The 17714-nt window shown below is 31.6% G+C and overlaps 1 protein-coding gene across 4 annotated transcripts in view; it reads left to right on the top strand.

Annotated features, from left to right (window-relative positions):
- LOC142331723 (echinoderm microtubule-associated protein-like 2) overlaps positions 1 to 17714 on the top strand; it is a 422423-nt gene that overhangs the window by 21357 nt on the left and 383352 nt on the right. The gene's annotated exons all lie outside the window — the stretch shown is intronic.

Genomic DNA, 17714 nt, shown 5'->3' with positions numbered 1-17714 from the left:
TATTGCAATACAAATAGGAAACTTACATGTACATCGTTCCTTTGCACTACCTTTGCATTTCAACGCACTTGGTCCATCGTTGTACAAGCTTCCTGATGCCCTCATAAAAGAAGGTTTTCGGTTGAACTGTGAGCCGGGAATGCACCGCTTCTTTCACTTTTCGTCCGAGGTAAATCGACGGCCCCTTAATGCCTCTTTGAGTGTACTAAACAAGTGATAGTCGGAAGGGGCAAGATCAGGACCATATGGAGGATGAGCTAGTACTTCAAAGTTGAGTTTCTGGAGCGTTTCAACAATCTGGGCAGCAGTATGTGGACGGCTACTGTCGTGCAACAACACAACAACTTTCGACAGCAGTCCTCGGCGTTTGCTTCGAATTGCAGGCTTCAGTTTGGCTGTAAGAATCTCACTGTAACGCGCACTGTTTATTGTCGTGCCGCTTTCCTCATAATGTTCCAGTATTGGGCTTGTGAGTCCAAAAAAACCGTAAGCATCAGTTTTCCTGCGGACGGTTGGGTCTTGAACATTTTTTCAGGGCGAATTTGGATGTTTCCATTCCATACTCTGCCGTTTACTCTCCGGCTCGTAATGATGGATCCGTGTTTCGTCACCAGTGATGATTCTGTCTAAGATGTCCCGTTCGTTACCATAGCGATCCAAATGTTTTTGGCGGATGTCCAAGCGCGTTTGTTTGTGCAACTGTTTTCCCAAAACAACTCACACAACCCAAAAAAGTCTGTACTTTATGAAACCCAAGTCTGTTGTGAATGATTTCGTAGGCAGAACCATGACTAATTTTGCAGACGATGTGCTACTTCATCAATACTTTCTCGTCTGTCTAAGAAAACCATGTCACGTGCACGCTCAATGTTTTCCTCATTTGTGGCGGTAAACGGTCGTCCGGCTCCTTTGTCGTGCGTAACACTTGTGCGACAATTTTAAAATTTTTCAATCCATTCGTAGATATTCGTTGCGGTAAAACACTGTTCCCGTACTGTATCGAAAGTCTTCGATGAATTTCGGCCCCTGATACACCTTCCGACCACAAAAAACCGATCACTGAACGTTGCTCTTCTTTGGTGGAAACAGAAAGCGAAGCAGCCATGGTTAACGGCAGGGCAGCGATAATGGAACTAACCTAACACCATCAAACTTGCACAGATATAACAACAATTAAACCACGCATGCGTCATCTACGCAACACGACAGTACTACCAACATAAAATACAAAGTATAACAAAATACAAAAATATAACTAAATTGCCGATAATAATTGACTTACCCTCGTATATTTTATTTGAAGTCAATATGACAAGTGGAGAAGTGTCAGTGATAAACGCTATTAAATAGATCATGATATCAATTCTTACGATGATTGCTCTTTCGTAAGCCTTCTTGATTGTTGGTTCCAGAACTGCAGCAGTCTGGTGTTAAAAATGCATGAAGGGAATAGTAGGAAAAGACTTTTCCTAACGCAGGCTTAAGCGGAGTCATCTTTAGGTGTTTCGCTTTCATATAGATCTTAGATTCTACTGAACAAACTAATGACCGTTCATAAAATATGTGTAGTAGTTCTGCCTAAACTGGGATGATCTTTTCGCAATTTTTCGGGATTTAATGCCATACCATACCATAAATTAAGTATTCCCATATCTTTTTCGATTTATGAAAGAAGGAGTCGGTATTAAAATTTATAATGAAATAGGATTATCAGAAAAACTAATACAATTAACTTTCACAAGCAGTGCTTGGGGAATAATAAAAGAATCAAAAAAGTTACTGAAAATTATTTCTACTTTTTTTTCTACGTTCGATGAAGGCATTTTGTAAAAAAAATAATGGGAAAATTAAACATTATGATGTTTAAGTTTTTTAACTTTCAAAAACTTTCGCTCTTGAGTGGAATTTCTAACACAAATACAATAATTGGTGTCGCATGGCAAATATTAAATTTTATGAAACAAATTTATACTCCGTAGGAAGATGCCGTAAGATTTTGATGCCATTTAAAAATTTTTTTGATAATTTTTTCCTTTTAAAATTTAAATTACTAGTATTTTTTTTATAGTGTCTTTTTTTAATTAATAATTAATTCTAGTGCTATTTTTAATACTTGCTTAAAAGTTATACTACATTTTTTTTTTTTAATTTCTTTTATGATAATTAAATATAAATTTACATAATTATTTATTGCTTGGTTTTAAAACAGGACCTTCGTAGGATTAACATATATTTCTGTTCCATTATTGTATTTATTATTTTTTTTTTTAATAAGACAAAAAATTATCGATTTGTTATTCTTAAATAATTTTACATTTGAATTTCTAATGAAACAGCTTATATGAATTTTTATAATGAAATGTCGATGAATTTAAATTTAAACCTGTTGTTATTTTGTGGTGGAGATTTTTATACAACCAATCTATTTTTTTAAATTTCGGATAACTTGTTTGGAATATTTATCCACTATCAAACAGAAAACCAGTTTTGTTTTCGAATTTATTTTTGTTGTTAAAAATGACCTTTTGATTTCAATCGGAGCTTATGTTTTATTTAAGTTTTTTACTTTCTCGAATTAAGTAAGGAAAACTTGCTTTAATTAATGAAAATTTTGAATATTCCGTTTTATTCTTTGATCAAAAATTAAAAAGAAGTAGGGTAAGATTCTCTCTCTCTCTGTGCTCGCGCGCGCGCGTGTGTACGTGAGTTGGCATCTGTTTTACTTAATATTTTCGGAACAGATGAACGTTTAATTTGGTTTGAAGATACTTGTATCTTTGTATCATACGTGAAGATATGTATCATATATATATATATATGAAAAAGGAATTTATACTATTAATTTTTACGTAAAATTCCAGCAGAATTAAAAAAAAAAATTAAACCGATTTCAAAGGAACTTGAAAGTAAATGCTTTTTAAGATCTTAATTACTTTTTTTTTTAGAGATTCGCCCTTACCTTTTGAGAAAAGTATGTTTAATTATTTATTAAGTTATGATGTATTACACGAAACAGGAATAATACAATAATATCGAAACTGTTAAAACCCATAAAATGAAACAATGAACCAACATTTGAAATTAATTTTTGTTGTTGTTGAATTACAGCATAGACCACTTTTTCCAATCAGAAATGTTTTTAACTTTCTTGAAAATTGTAATATAGATTACCAGAAGAAGATATTGCGATGAATCAAAATTTTGCGCATTCATTTTTTTTAATTTCTCAAAATTTTGAGTGTCGGAATCCAAAAATTAAAAAAAAAAATTATGAATAATTCTGCAGCGTGGATGTTTTGTTTATGTATTTAAGTGTTTATTATGCTTAGGACAATCATGAAATCTGTCATAGGGTCTTGCGTATGTGGTAGAGTCATGGATAATAATGGAAAACACAAGGGAATTGGGTAGTTCTACTTTTATTCATGCTAAGGTTAAATATAGAAGGAAATATTTCGTAACCATTTTTTTAACTTTTCCCTAAATAATTTAAATCTCGCTTAAATAAAATTAAAAAAGCTTACATTTTTAAAACAGTAAAGTGATATTCTTATTGTAATTTCGATTTAAACAGGTTTTTGATTGATTAATTTGTATGATTACAGAATATTCAGAATATGATTGTTGATTCTTGGTTTAGAGGCAGTTGCTTTCTTTACAAACATATATAAGTGCATAATATACAGAGTCCGGGATATAAACCTGACGATTTTAAATCGACGCGAGTCGATTTAAATTGAAATGTCTGCGAAATAAACGCTGTGTTACAATAACCGAGTCATTATTTTTAAAATAGGCTTCAATCACAAACGCTCGTTGTTCACCCGACCACGACATACTGGGTACTGAAATAGCATAAATAGACCTGTCGATGTACAACACTCCCGCCTTCTCATTGACAGTGGTGCCAACATAACAATTACTACAAAATCATCAGATTTATATGCCGGACTCTGTATAAAGATTGCCAAACGATTGTTAATTAAAACCCAGTAACAGAAACTGAATGATGGCCAGGAGATGGCCTTCAGAATTAAAATATGTGATCCGTCCTTTTTTCTTTTTCATGTTTAGCCTCTGGTAACTACCGATTAGATAATGCTGCAGAGGATGAATGGATGATATGTATGAGTGTAAATGAAGTGTAGTCTTGTACGTTCTCAGTTCGACCATTCCTGAGATGTGTGGTTAATTGAAACCTAACCACCAAAGAACACCGGTATCCACGATCTAGTATTCAAATCCGTGTAAAAATATCTGGCTTTACTAGGACTTAAACGCTGGAACTCTCGACTTCCAAATCAGCTGATTTGGAAAGACGCGTTCACCACTAGACCAATCCGGTGGGTTGTGTGATCTGTCCTGGTTGCGAACTGTGTATTTTCTGCTCTGGAAAAAGTGTTTAAAAATTTAAAAAAATCTTTATTTTTAAACTTTTATCGGCTAAAAAATGTGCAATAAATAAAATTATAGCATTTTTTTCGATTTTTTGGGAAAGGGAAGAATTTGGAGTAAAATTAGAAAAAAAATAAGATAAACATGCATGCATGTACTGAGATTAATATGTATAAAGTAAGATTATATTTTCAAAATTTTGAGAAATTTAACCCCAAAGAAACTATTTATACCTCCTCCCCTGGAGATATTGATCTCCAAATTTTCAGCAATTTACCTATATACACGAGTTTGTGTGCCAAATTTCGTCATAATTGGTTTATCCATTTAAAAGTTAATTAAGCTTTAAACACACCAAATTTCGTTTATACGTATGAACTATAATCTCCCCACTTTTTTGGGGTCCCTAGCTCATGAAACGCCGAGATATACAAAAGAATCCGTACCCCATTTTTTGACTGATTACGATTATCTCTTTCTTGCAGCATAGCTCAGAGCATATATATGTATATATATATATATATATATATATATATATATATATATATATATATATATATATATATATAAATTTCTTAAACATGGTTTCCGTGATATTTTTTTTTAATAGCATAAAAATTAATCTACCTAGTTTATTAATCTAAACCTTACCAGCAAAAAAAGTGTACTTTTGACATTCGAACAGTCATGACAATGTAATTATTTATTTTTTACTTATATCAGTGGTTCCCAAACTTTTCCGAGTTGCGGCCTCTTTTTCAATTAACATTTTTCCATGGCGTCCTACCCTAAGTAAAAGTATGGTTACTCGTAAGTAAGAGATAAAAATAAATAAAACTCGTGTAATTTCATTGCTTTTTCTACTTTATAAACATTAAATTAATAATTATAAATGTCTTGGTTTAATTGATTATGAAGCGTTTACAATATTTCGCGGCGGCCCTATGAAGAGGCCACGGCTTCCCGGTGTCCCGCGACTTATATTATTTTTATCTCCTGATGATAGTTTGAAATAAACCGAAAGATTTCGAGAAAATACATCTTTTTGTTGAAATAGAATAAAATTCCTTGCGATATATATAATTTATATTTTTTATTCTATATTATATATATATAAAATACTAAGATAAACATGATGTGTGTATGTGTGTGTGCATGCGCGCGCGCGTAGTTAAAAATGAAATTATTTATTTTTTATACTACTTCTTTGGTGTACCCACAATTTTTAGTTTGAGGACCTCCTGGGGTACGCGTACCACTTTGGAGACCGCTACCCTAGAGCTATGATGGCAGGAAATTAAAATGATTACAAAAGAAATCTTAAGACATATGGGGCACAATTTAATTTACAAAAGTATCAACAGCGAGTAATATGTTGGGTGACCTAGTTGTTAGTCAAGCAATTTTAAAGTATTGTACTTACTATTATTATAGATTGTTAACGAATTTTTGGTTTGGGAATACGTTTTGGTTTATTTTATAACGGTGTACTATGTAACTACTGTTATAATGTAATAATGTGGATGTTGTAAATTACACTGTTGAAATGATTACATAATTTATTAACTATTGTTTATATAACAAACGTTACAAGATATTAACAAATAAATAGAAATCAAATTAACATGAATTCTTTTCAGTATGATTTAATTTATAATTTATTTGAATATATTTTTATTTAATAATTTATTTAAATGTATTTTAATTCGCATTTCCCTTTTATATAAGTTGGTACATGCTTTGTCAAAATCAATTATCTGATTTTTAGCTTTAACTATCTGTAAAAATTGATTAGGTATAAATACTACAGTTACAGTTTCACTCTTTAATTTAATATCCTGTAGGATATCCGTTATTACAAAATCATCATTATTTCGTAACTTTTGTATATTTTAGGTCTATTTAAATTATTTTTACAAATTTTGTTTTATAAGAAAGTGAATATAACAATCGTTTATCTGAAAAATTATTTGCTTAAATTTGATCAAATTAGCGTGTATTTTCATTACAATATAAAAAAAGGTTTTATAAAAATGAGGGAATAACATCCTTTTTAAGGGATTATAAAAGAAGGGAACAGGATTAATAAGAAAGATGGAAACGATATAATGGATATATTTTGCACTACAGTTATTTAAGATTAAGATATATATATATATTTTTTAAAATTTGCCTTAATTCCTGTTGGAAACGATGATTCTTCTTTATCAGTATCTTTGAATGAGTAAATGATTAAATAGCTGTATTGATCTATATTCGACCTCTTGTATTAGGAATGTGAAATATATAAAAATATGGAATCAACTTTTAAACTTGAATAAGTTCTCTTAGTACTTGAATTTTGATTTTTATTGGTCTTATTTACATCAATATTTTTAGAATTAAATTTTCTACAAGTTTTGATAAAATATTTTACGTATTTATTAGTCATTTAACAAAGTTTTAGTGCAAATCTAAGAAAACGGTTTTCAGACAATACATTTTTCAGTTTTACTTCTGATATCATGAAAACTACTGGAATTACAGTTCTGAAACCTATTTTATTCAATTTTTCAGTTCAAAAACCATAGGAAATCTTTCGCTAGCCGTAACTCTCTAACGAATCGTTTCCAGCACTTTGCTTACATAAACGTTTTTCATTATTTTGATGAGAGAAATACATCTGTGAAGCATGTTGGATTCTTTGTGGGACACTCTATAAATCTAGTGTGTCTGCGAGTCCTGTTATCTTTCACGAAAAAACTACTGAACCAATTGAATTGAAATTTTACATGAAGATAATTCTTATAACTGTAAAGAACATAGAACTATTGCCGTTATGAAATGTTCCCCCTTTTTAAGATGGTGGCCGTTTTAATGGCTTACGGTAACAACCGGATTATCTATCTTTCCGCAATAAACAGATTGCATGAAAGCGTCTTATCCCCAGAGAACACCGTGAAGTTCATGATGGTGAACATGGAAAATTGGAAGAACATTAAAATTTTAGCTATTAAAATCCTAAAAAAGAAAGAAGAGGAGTTCGTAGAATGGGGGCACTATGAGGCTAAAAAGCCATGGGAGGAGAGACCCTTGTTGATCTGCCGTTCGTCCGTGTTTGCATGGTTGGGCGGCAGTGAGGAGGCACGGGGACTCCCAATTCACCAGTGCACCATAAAAAAAAAAGCAAAGACCGAGTCCCGGTCGTGAGGTGAGGACCCGGGAACAGCATAACTGGGCCTGAATCCCCTTGCCCCAATGATTTGAGGCAGGCACGAAGAGATATAAAAGATCTGGAATCGGTGGGCCGGCCTGCCATTCCGGACATACAAATAGGTGGGGAGGCCCAATTTTGGGTCGCAAGGACACTTCCCTTGGTCGAGTATTACTTGATTGCAGTGCCGTCCCAGGGGAGCAGAAGAAGAAGAAAAAACAACCGGATTTAGTTCCATGCCTATATTCAACTTTGGCCAAACCGTAGGTCAAATGTAATTCGGCGAGCACTTGCACTATTTGAAATTAAATTTTCTACAAAAAAGTCCTCGTCTTTTTTCGATATCTTTTTCGGTTATTAAGAAAAGTAGCTTTAACGGCGTACGGCGCGACGGTTCAGCCAACACTCACTGCTGACACTGTTAATATGTGTACCACATGACTATCTGCACTTGCCTGCGGATACTTAACTAAAAAAAAAAAAGAAATAAAAGAAACGTGAAGTATTATCGTAATGTTTGTCGGGTAACGCTACCACATTGTGTTTAATTAACGGCTTGAGGGTTCGCTATCCTAAAACCGACAATTATGGCGGTTAACGTGACCAGAAAAATGGATGATAGTTTCGTAGAAAAATAATTTTTCTAAAAAACGATTACTCTTTCTTCGTTCGCTTTATCACAAGAATGTCGACGGCAAAATTGTAACGGCGTGGTTTATCGTTATCTTCAATTACACGCATCGATTGGATTTTGGATACTTGAAGTTTTAGGCGCTCGGGTAGAACCTTCACGATTATCGATTGCGGTATTCCGAGTTTTAAATTCGGAATACGACGAGTCGATTACTCGGGTTCTCTGAAACGTTTCTCTTATTCGATCCACAACTTCCTCGAAAATGGAAGGTCTTCCATTATCTTTATTCTGTACTATACTTCCTGTATCCTTAAATTGCTGATACCAACGTTTAATAAAGTCTTTATTAGGAGAATCATCGCCCTATTTTAAACGAAAACGTCTACAAACCGTAATAACAGATCCGCTTTCATGAAACCATAGTACGTGCATTGCTTTATCCTACACGGTAGCCACTATTCAACTGACTATCCCCCAGTAGCGGCTCGTAGCTAAAATTAGTGGGGGTGCTGCTCCAGAAAATCTTTTTCTGGGCCGTCTCAAGACCACGGTTAAAGTTTTTTTTATGAAATAAGAACCAACCGCATTGTGCTTAACGGGTTTTAAGCACAATGTGCTTATTCGGTTTAACCGAATAAATAATAAAATGTCAATACAGATAATAGTTTTTAGTATTATTAGATAATAATTTAATAAAATATCCGCTTAAAAATACTATAGTCCAATGCTGTTTAATTTAAATTTCTATGTACACAGAAACAAATACATAATTAGGTTTTACTAATTACCTTCTCTTTTAAAAAACAACTTTCAATCCCTTCCACTGACTAAACTAGAAAAGGGAACGAACAAGAAACGTTCCATACACACGCGGAGTAAAAAAAGAAACTACCTTCCACCAGCACGCCAGGGTCGGCACTATGGGATCGACAGTTCTCGCGCAGCCTCACGTGCAGCTTCCTATGTGCGCATGAGCACAACAACCAAACGCCACGCCGCTGGAACTGTGAAGCGCAGATAATCTTTTGTATCTTTTTCATAAACTGCGGGATGGTTACTGACATTAAACTTAAGGATTATATATAAAGTATAAATAAAGAAACAAGTATAAATATAAATACAAGTATAAATAAAGAATTAAAGGACTCATTATATTAAATATTATCGATAATATCAAGTAGAAATAGGGGGTGTTGTATTTCCACAGTGTCTATACGTGAGCCGCCACTGCTAACCTCCCTGTCGTTCAATCTTGCCGGCGTGTTTATTCAAGGTAATTCTAGTTCTCTCAAAATAACCCTAGTACCTACACTAATGTTTGAAAAAACCAACGCCTCCTATATTGTTTTGTTCATTATTCATATTAACTTCTAATATGCGCTGAATAATTTTTGTCCACTCTGTATTTATCTCTATTAGCATAATAAGAATGATTTATTCTTTATTATCTGTTACCTGTTTCAAAAGTAACAGAAAATGACTGTCAATTTTATTTATCAGCTGTTGCGTCAATTATTTAACATAACTCATCGTTTAAAACGTTTTCTTTAAGTATTATAATGTATCTACTTTACATTAGACGATTTAATCTTTAATAATTTAGTATGAATCGATGAAAACCAAATCATTACGATAATACCAACAATTTGTTTATTAAGTTGAATTTAAATATTTTGGTCAGGATCACGATTATGGCGTGAATTTTATGTTTAACGTGATTCTGATAGAATTTTGTTATTAGCTACTGAATTGCTTTCATGAAAGGAATTCTGTTTGAAAAATATTGCCGTATTTTCTCCCATCTTTGATCAGAAAAAACTAAGAAAATTAGGCATAAAAACAAAAGTAAAAAACCATTCATTATTGTTTTAAACGCTACCGTATTTTATAATTATATTATAAAACATTTTAAAATTATATTCAGTGGAGTTCTAAATAAAAAAAGAAAAGTAAATGCTGTTAAAAGATATTTTGTCCTACTTATTGTGCGGTGGAGGCCGCCTGCTTTTATTATTATTAACCGTATTGAATATGTGTTAAATTACTGGTCGTGCATTTATACTTTTATGTATGTATGTTTTAGTTTAACCATATAATGTAGTTGTTTCATTTTATGGAATGAATGTTAAGTGTGTAATGGCAACACAGAATTTACACTTAAAAGTTTTAATTCACAATTGGAATAGAAATCGAAAGCTGAATTAATTTTATGTAAGAACATTAAATATTTTACATCGTAAAAGAATTGGTGATTTTTATTTCACGATTTAAACATTTTCTTTTATTCATACAGAATATTTAATTTTGATAAATATATTTATATGTTAGAAAAAAGCTACGTTATTTTTTTTTTTAATTTGATTTATCATAGTAGTATGCATGTGAATTTTAAAGACTGTTTTTAATGGAAATTTTATTATACTCTAATTCGTTTTACATGTGGAAACATATTACATTTTTCTTTCTTCTCCCCCGGGCCGGATCCTACAGTTAAGTATTACACTGCCCAAAGGAGTGTTCTTTACTCTAACGGGCCTCTACGTCTCGGCCCGCCGGTCGGATCTCAGTTTGCGCCCGCCTCAAACCCCCAGAATAGGATCCACCAAGCCCGGCTATGCCGTCCCTGGGTCCCCACTCCGGGATCGGAGACTCGACCTTTATGCCAATGCCTCTAACGGGGACACCCTGAGTGGGGCATCCCAGCCGGGACTCGGTCTTTTTCGCTCGGGAGTGCGAGAGTTCCCGTGCCTCATCGTTACCGCCCACTCGTGCAAGCACGTGCGAACGGCAGCACCGCAGAGGGATGTCCCTTATCCCCGAGCCCCCCGATCCTTTCCTGAAGAACTCTCGCTGCGAACCCTGCAATGGTGTCAAAATTCTTGGGGCTCCGCAACGTGGTGGCGATAATGTTCTCAACGCTGAGCGGTCCGGTAATCGCCGAGCAAGATAGGCGGTAATCATCCCACTGCGGGCACCAGAACACCACGTGTTCTGGGGTATCCGAAATAATCTCAAAAACATATTACTGGGGGTGAGAAGTCGAACAAAGTTTATAATATAGATTTTTTAAAGCTTTTTTTTTTTAATTTTAATATTACAATAAAATTTCATCATATTCACTCCCTTCCTCCCCACCCGAAAACTAATTCTTAGATAACTTTTTATTGGTTGTACTTTTTTTTAGTAAACGTAGAAAAATCAAAAAATGTTCTTGATAGGTGGTTTTGGACTTGGGGGAGCAGAAAAAACAAATTCTTTTTAATTAAATATTTTTTTTTTAAACATAATAATAATTTTACAGTATTTTTCCATTATATATGAATAAATAATCAATGCCAGGATAGTATAACAAGTTTATTGTGACTCTTTTGTTTAATATATTCTTTCTTCGCAAAGAGCAAAAGTCGAGAAAACTGGGTAAGACGGTATATTGAAACTGAGCGTCTAGACAGTGTTAAACTGCAGTAAAGAAGTATGCCCATAAAACGTTGGTTGTGGACCGGTCTTAAAGAATGGAATAATTTTTTCTTCGGTCTTATTGCGTGTTTATAATAATTATTTTTATTTTAGTTTAAGTATAATAACTACGTCTTTTACTACTGCACACCGCTGTTAAATTTATGTTTTTTAATTGTGAGTTGTATTATTTATTCGATGCTTATTTCAGTGAACGATAACTTTAACATTGTGCTCTTTTCTCATAAGTACGTTTCTGTAGTTTGCTTTTAATTGATTATAAAAATGATAATAATGTTGTATTATTATAATAATTTTATAATATTTAAATTATTTTATCGATTTTTGAATGCCTAATCTATGAACTAACAATTATCTATGTTGTGTTATGAAAGGCAAATATTTATCCTATTAGTAAATAATAATAAATTACGTAATTGATACATTTTTTTTTATTACTATTATTATCTTTGCACATCTAGGTATCTAGGCATGGAATCTAGGTTACATTTTACATTGTATTTATTGTTATATATTACATGATTGTTATTCTCCGTACATAGTTTACTTTTATTAGTTCTTTATTGTTATTGCATTATGGTTACTTAATCGATTTTTATGCAAAATCATACCGTTAGTTCTAATTAAGACTTTTATAAAATATGATTTTAACTTTCTTTATAAATGCAGAATGATCCACGAAGAAACTAATAAAGTTTCAGGACATGTTGTAGTGGTAGAAAAAAGAAAGTAAGTTTTTATAAACATAGGTTCTTCGTTAGCGCCGGCCTCCGTGGCGCGTGTGGTAACGTGTCAGCCTTTCATCCGGAGGTCCCGGGTTCGAATCCCGGTCAGGAATGGCATTTTTACACATGTTACAAATCATTCAACTCATCTTCTGAAACAATACCTAACAGTTGACCCGGAGGTTAAAAAAAAAAGTTAGCAAATGTCGATTGGCGAAAGATTTCGCCCTGATTTTTGCGAATCGGTAAAATTAAGCCAGGATGTAATTCTTGTATCGTAAATTATTAAGTAAATTTAGTGGTATTATATGAAAATTTGAAAAAAAAAATAGGTCCCAGAACTGTATTTTTAGTAGTTTTAGTGAAATCTAGGATAAATTACAAAACCCACTGACTTGGTCTAGTGATGCTTGGTCTAGTGACGCGTCTTCCCAAATCAGCTGATTTGGAAGTCAAGAGTTCTACCGTTCAAGTCCTAGTAAAGTCAGTTATTTTTACACGAATTTGAATACTATATCGTGGATATCGGTGTTCTTTGGTGGTTGGGTTTTAAGTAACCACACATCTCAGGAATGATCGAACTGAGATTATACAAGACTACACTTTATTTACACTCATACACATCATCCTCATTCATCCTCTGAAGTATTATCTGGAAGATAATTACCGGAGGCTAAACAGTAAAAATAAAGAAAGAAGGATAAATGGCAAAAAATTGTAGTCGGAAAATATACTGTTTCATGTTTGGCGTAAAATAACATTAATAAAAGAGGTAGGTAATAAATACATAAAGTTTAAAATAATACTTGTAGAAAATTTGATTCTAAAAAGTTCCATAGAAACTAAATACAAACGTAAGAATTGCGAAGTTTATTAGATTGATTTTATAAGAAAGCTACCTATTGTAATCGGTACCATGATTCGACTTCCGGAAAAATTTAACATATCTTCGCGTTTCATATCCCCCAGACCCCAAAATCACCGTCAGTTCAAAAGTTTATATATATATTTATATATATATTTCACTTTGTTGTAGACACGATAACTTGCGTAATTTTGCGCCAATCACTTTCAAATTTATACATAAAATGTAACAACCCAAAATCTTGGTCGAGTTGGTTAATGGGCTATATCGGACTATGAGGGTGGAAATAGGGGCGGGGGGGCTTTTTCGAAAAAAAAACAAAATATCGCTCTAACTTTCGTATGAAGTAAAATATCTAATTCGTTAAGGTTCCATTATTATTTTAATAGGGGCCTAAAACTTTTCTAAGTAAAGTCTTTTGGTATCACCAACCATTGGCCAGGGGGTGGAAAAAATGGGGTTACGCAAAACAAAAAGAATCATACCTCCCTTAATAGGCACAGTATCGAATCAGTTTAAAATGGTTGTTAGCCCTTTAAACATTACCTTAAACGTTTGTCTGAAACAATTTTTGATATGACCAACCCTTACGGCAAGGAATAACATAAAAAACAAATATATATATATATATATTATATCTCTATAACTTTCTTATTAAGTAAAATATCGAATTCATTTGAAGTTCCTACTATACTTTGGATAAGGGCCTAAAACCTATCAAATAAAGTTTTTTGATATCGCCAACAATTGGTCCAGGGGTTGAAAAATGGGGTTTCGAAGACAAAAATTGTTACCTCCCTTAAATAAGTACGGTATCGAATCGGTTTAAAGTGGTCGTTCGTCCTCTAAACATTAACTAAAAGGTTTTTCTGAAACAATTTTTGATATGACCAAAATTTAGCTGGACCCATGTGAAAATTTTTCACATGCAACCATTGTCGTATTGACTAAATTTGAAGTTCTTCTTAACTTTAAGGTAGAAATCTTTTTTATCTGCTACTTAGCACCGGTGAAGTCTTCCTTCGCCTTCCGGTTTGCCAATAGGGATTTTTTGGGGAAGTTTGAAATGAATCTGTTTTTTTCTTTGTTTCATTGTATCGCAATATAAACGCTTATGCATGGGATATGGAAATGGAATTTTATCCCGTATGAAAACTGCCATGCTTGTCCGGTTTTCCAACCGGGGACCTCCGGATGAAAGACCGAGACGCTACCATTTCGCTAGGAGATCGGCTGTTACAAAACAAAGAATGAAATATTTTAGAAAAATAAGAAATACAATCAAATAAACCGCTGAAAATGAAATGCTAGCTAACAAAGTGTGTTTCCAAAATCTATGTTTATATGTACTTTTTTTTTATTTTCACCAGTAGAATATGTCCTGAAAGTTTGTTACATTTTTCATGAATCGTCCAATATTTTTAATAAAAATTAATTACCGTATTAAAAGAAAGTAACATTTTTATGTATCTAGGTTAAAATGTATAACATTATCCCTTGTTAATTACAAATTTATTTTTTCTGGATGGATGGATTTCTGGATGTTAAATGAGTATACCCAGTCAAAATTCAGCATCGTCGGAGCTCATTTTTCGGTTTAAAAAAATTTTTTTTTTCTTAAGTATTAGACACAAAGTTTGTTCCAGCTTCAGTCAATTACATTCTTAGCTTTTCTACACTATGTTTATCAATTATTCGAAATTTTAAGGCATATTTTGAAATATTATGCTCAGGTATTCGTTCCATATATTGCACCTATCTTTAAAACACTCCCTTTAAAAAAAAACCCTGAAAACTTTGGGTGTTTTCTTATAGTTATGTAAATTGATTTAAGTAGAATAAATAATTTAATACGCGTATTACTTTTCTAAATGTATATATTTAATTAATTATTATATATTTTTTATCTTAATTCTTTTTTATTGTCTTTATACATTTTCAGTTAGATAACACATCACATAATTTATTTTATATATATATATATATATATATATATATATATAAAATTTATTTTATAGCTACCGAAATATGCTTCAAATCTTGAAGCCAGTGGGTCAATAACAGTTGCTGTTTTAAAGTCAAGGCTATATATGTATATAGATGCCTAAATTTGGTGAAAAATGAGATATCTATTAAACCTTGGTATAGTTAAGTCATGTTTAATTCTTATAGAATATTTGATTTTATTCTTTTTTATGTTAAAAAAGAGAATGAGAAGAGTTTAAATATATGTATATACGCAGTATTTTTCTGAAATGGTGGGCTGGCTATTCTTTTTCACTTTCTACTTGTAAAACTAAACAAAAAATATCCTTAGGAAAAATGGAAATTTCTACTTCATACTCCCCGTGTCCACCATTTTGTTATCTTTATATAATAATTTACATCTTAAGTTCGGATTGACGAATCACATTAATATTTGGTTAGCGTCTTGGTAATAAGTTTTAAAATTACCAAAAAATCAGGATGTAAATACCTTCGCAAATTATAAAAAATGGCGGCCATGTTTATTTTTCAATCCGTTATATCTCCGTAAATATTAGATTTATCAAATTTTATGTTATTTACTAAAATATTTAGTTTTTGTTTCGAACAAAATTATATTTTAAATAGTCGAGTTATGGGAGAAAATTGATGTAATTTTGTGTCATAATTATTAGGTCTATTATTGTGAGAAAATTATTACTTAATTTGATACTAATTTACAATACTAGAATTAACAATAAATAAAAGCAATTAACATTTCATCGAATTGAACGTAAAGTGGAATACATGAAAACAGACACATAATTACATCAATTTTCTGCCATAACTCGGCTGTCTGTTAACCGGTTTTCAAAAATGAAATGTCATTTTGTTCAAAATAAAAGGCGTAATATTTTAGTGAATAACATAAATTTTGATAAAACTAATATTTATGAAGATATAATGGATTGAAAAATAAACATGGCCGCCATTTTGTAGTTTACGAAGGTATTTAAGTTCTAATTTTTTTCTAATTTTATAACTTTATTACCACGATGCTTACCAAATATTAATGTGATTCGTTTATTCGAACTTGAGATATAAAGTTTTATATAAAAATAACAAAATGAAGGAGAGAAGAAAGGAGAAATTGCAATTTTTCCTAAGCATATTTTTTGTTTAGTTTTAAATATATAAAATAATATTATATATATATATATATATATATATTATATTAATATTATTTATTTACTTTTAAAGCCGCAAAGGACCACTTTAGTCAGAATAATTGAAATCTTTTTTGCCGATCTTTTGGCCTTTAAGTTCTTAGCTTTTACTTTCTCCCAATATTTAGTCATTCTTAATGATCTTGCTTTACGATCCTCTTCTGAATAAACCCTTTTTGTATAACTAAAAGTTCTTACTTTAAAGTTGGTATTCGGATCTTTAATAACAAATTTTAATTTTTCGGATTTATTAAGTAAATCTTCGTAAGTCAAATTTAATTCTTGCATGTCTTCTTTAATTTCTTTGATCCATAATGGCGGATTTTTTAAAGACCAAAATTGATCGATAATTCTCTTAGTAATCGTATCCTGCGGTAATCTTAACAAGTGTGCACAGAAAGAAATTCGCTTATTTTTCGTATTATCAATTAAGGATTCCAAGTTTTCGTACAGAAATTTATTAGGCAATAATCTGTACTGATTTTCGTGTTTATATTTTATGTTTATGCAGGTTCTAATAATCTAAAAAAATTGTATATATATATATATATATATATATATATATATATGTATATATATATAATTTTTTTTTTTGAAGTGTATTGATTATACAGAATGTATCACGAAGTTCTACCGGTTCTTTCATGAGCTATTCTACTCGTGAAATTTTCATATAAACATACATCCTAGAATGGTTCGTTTGTGAGTTACGGACAGTGAAAGATTTCGTTCGGATTTCAGCTACCCCGGTGGAATGAGGTCGTACTAAAATTTTTAGGACGTTAATTAAGGGAAAAAATCATAGTTTCTTATGGGTTTTGACCTGAAAAATCGAATAGAATTGATCCCAGAACCGTATCTGCAGTAGTTTTTGAGAAATTTTGGGTGAAAATAAAATTGGATAAAAAAAAATGTTTTTTTTTTTGTTTCAAATAAATAACTTTGTTAAAAGTGTAGTAAAGACATAAAATCTTAAAACAAAACTTGTAGAAAATTTAATTCTGAACAAATTGGTGTAAGATAAGTTGAATAAAACAAATAAAAATTAGAAAAATTTCAATTTTATTTAGAAACAGTACATTTTTACATTTTGTCAGAACTTATTTAATGAAAATAAAATTCTTTTTTGGTGATGTGATAAATTTGTAAAAACAAAATTTTCTGTTAAAAAATTATTTAAAACACTGGAAATTACACTTTAAATACAAATTACTTAGATAGTAATTTTTTTATT

This window comes from Lycorma delicatula, chromosome 10 (genome assembly GCF_047948215.1).
Source record: "Lycorma delicatula isolate Av1 chromosome 10, ASM4794821v1, whole genome shotgun sequence".
Taxonomy (NCBI): domain Eukaryota; kingdom Metazoa; phylum Arthropoda; class Insecta; order Hemiptera; family Fulgoridae; genus Lycorma; species Lycorma delicatula.
Note: the sequence above shows the minus strand (reverse complement) of the source record. Positions and strands in the feature narration are given on the sequence as shown.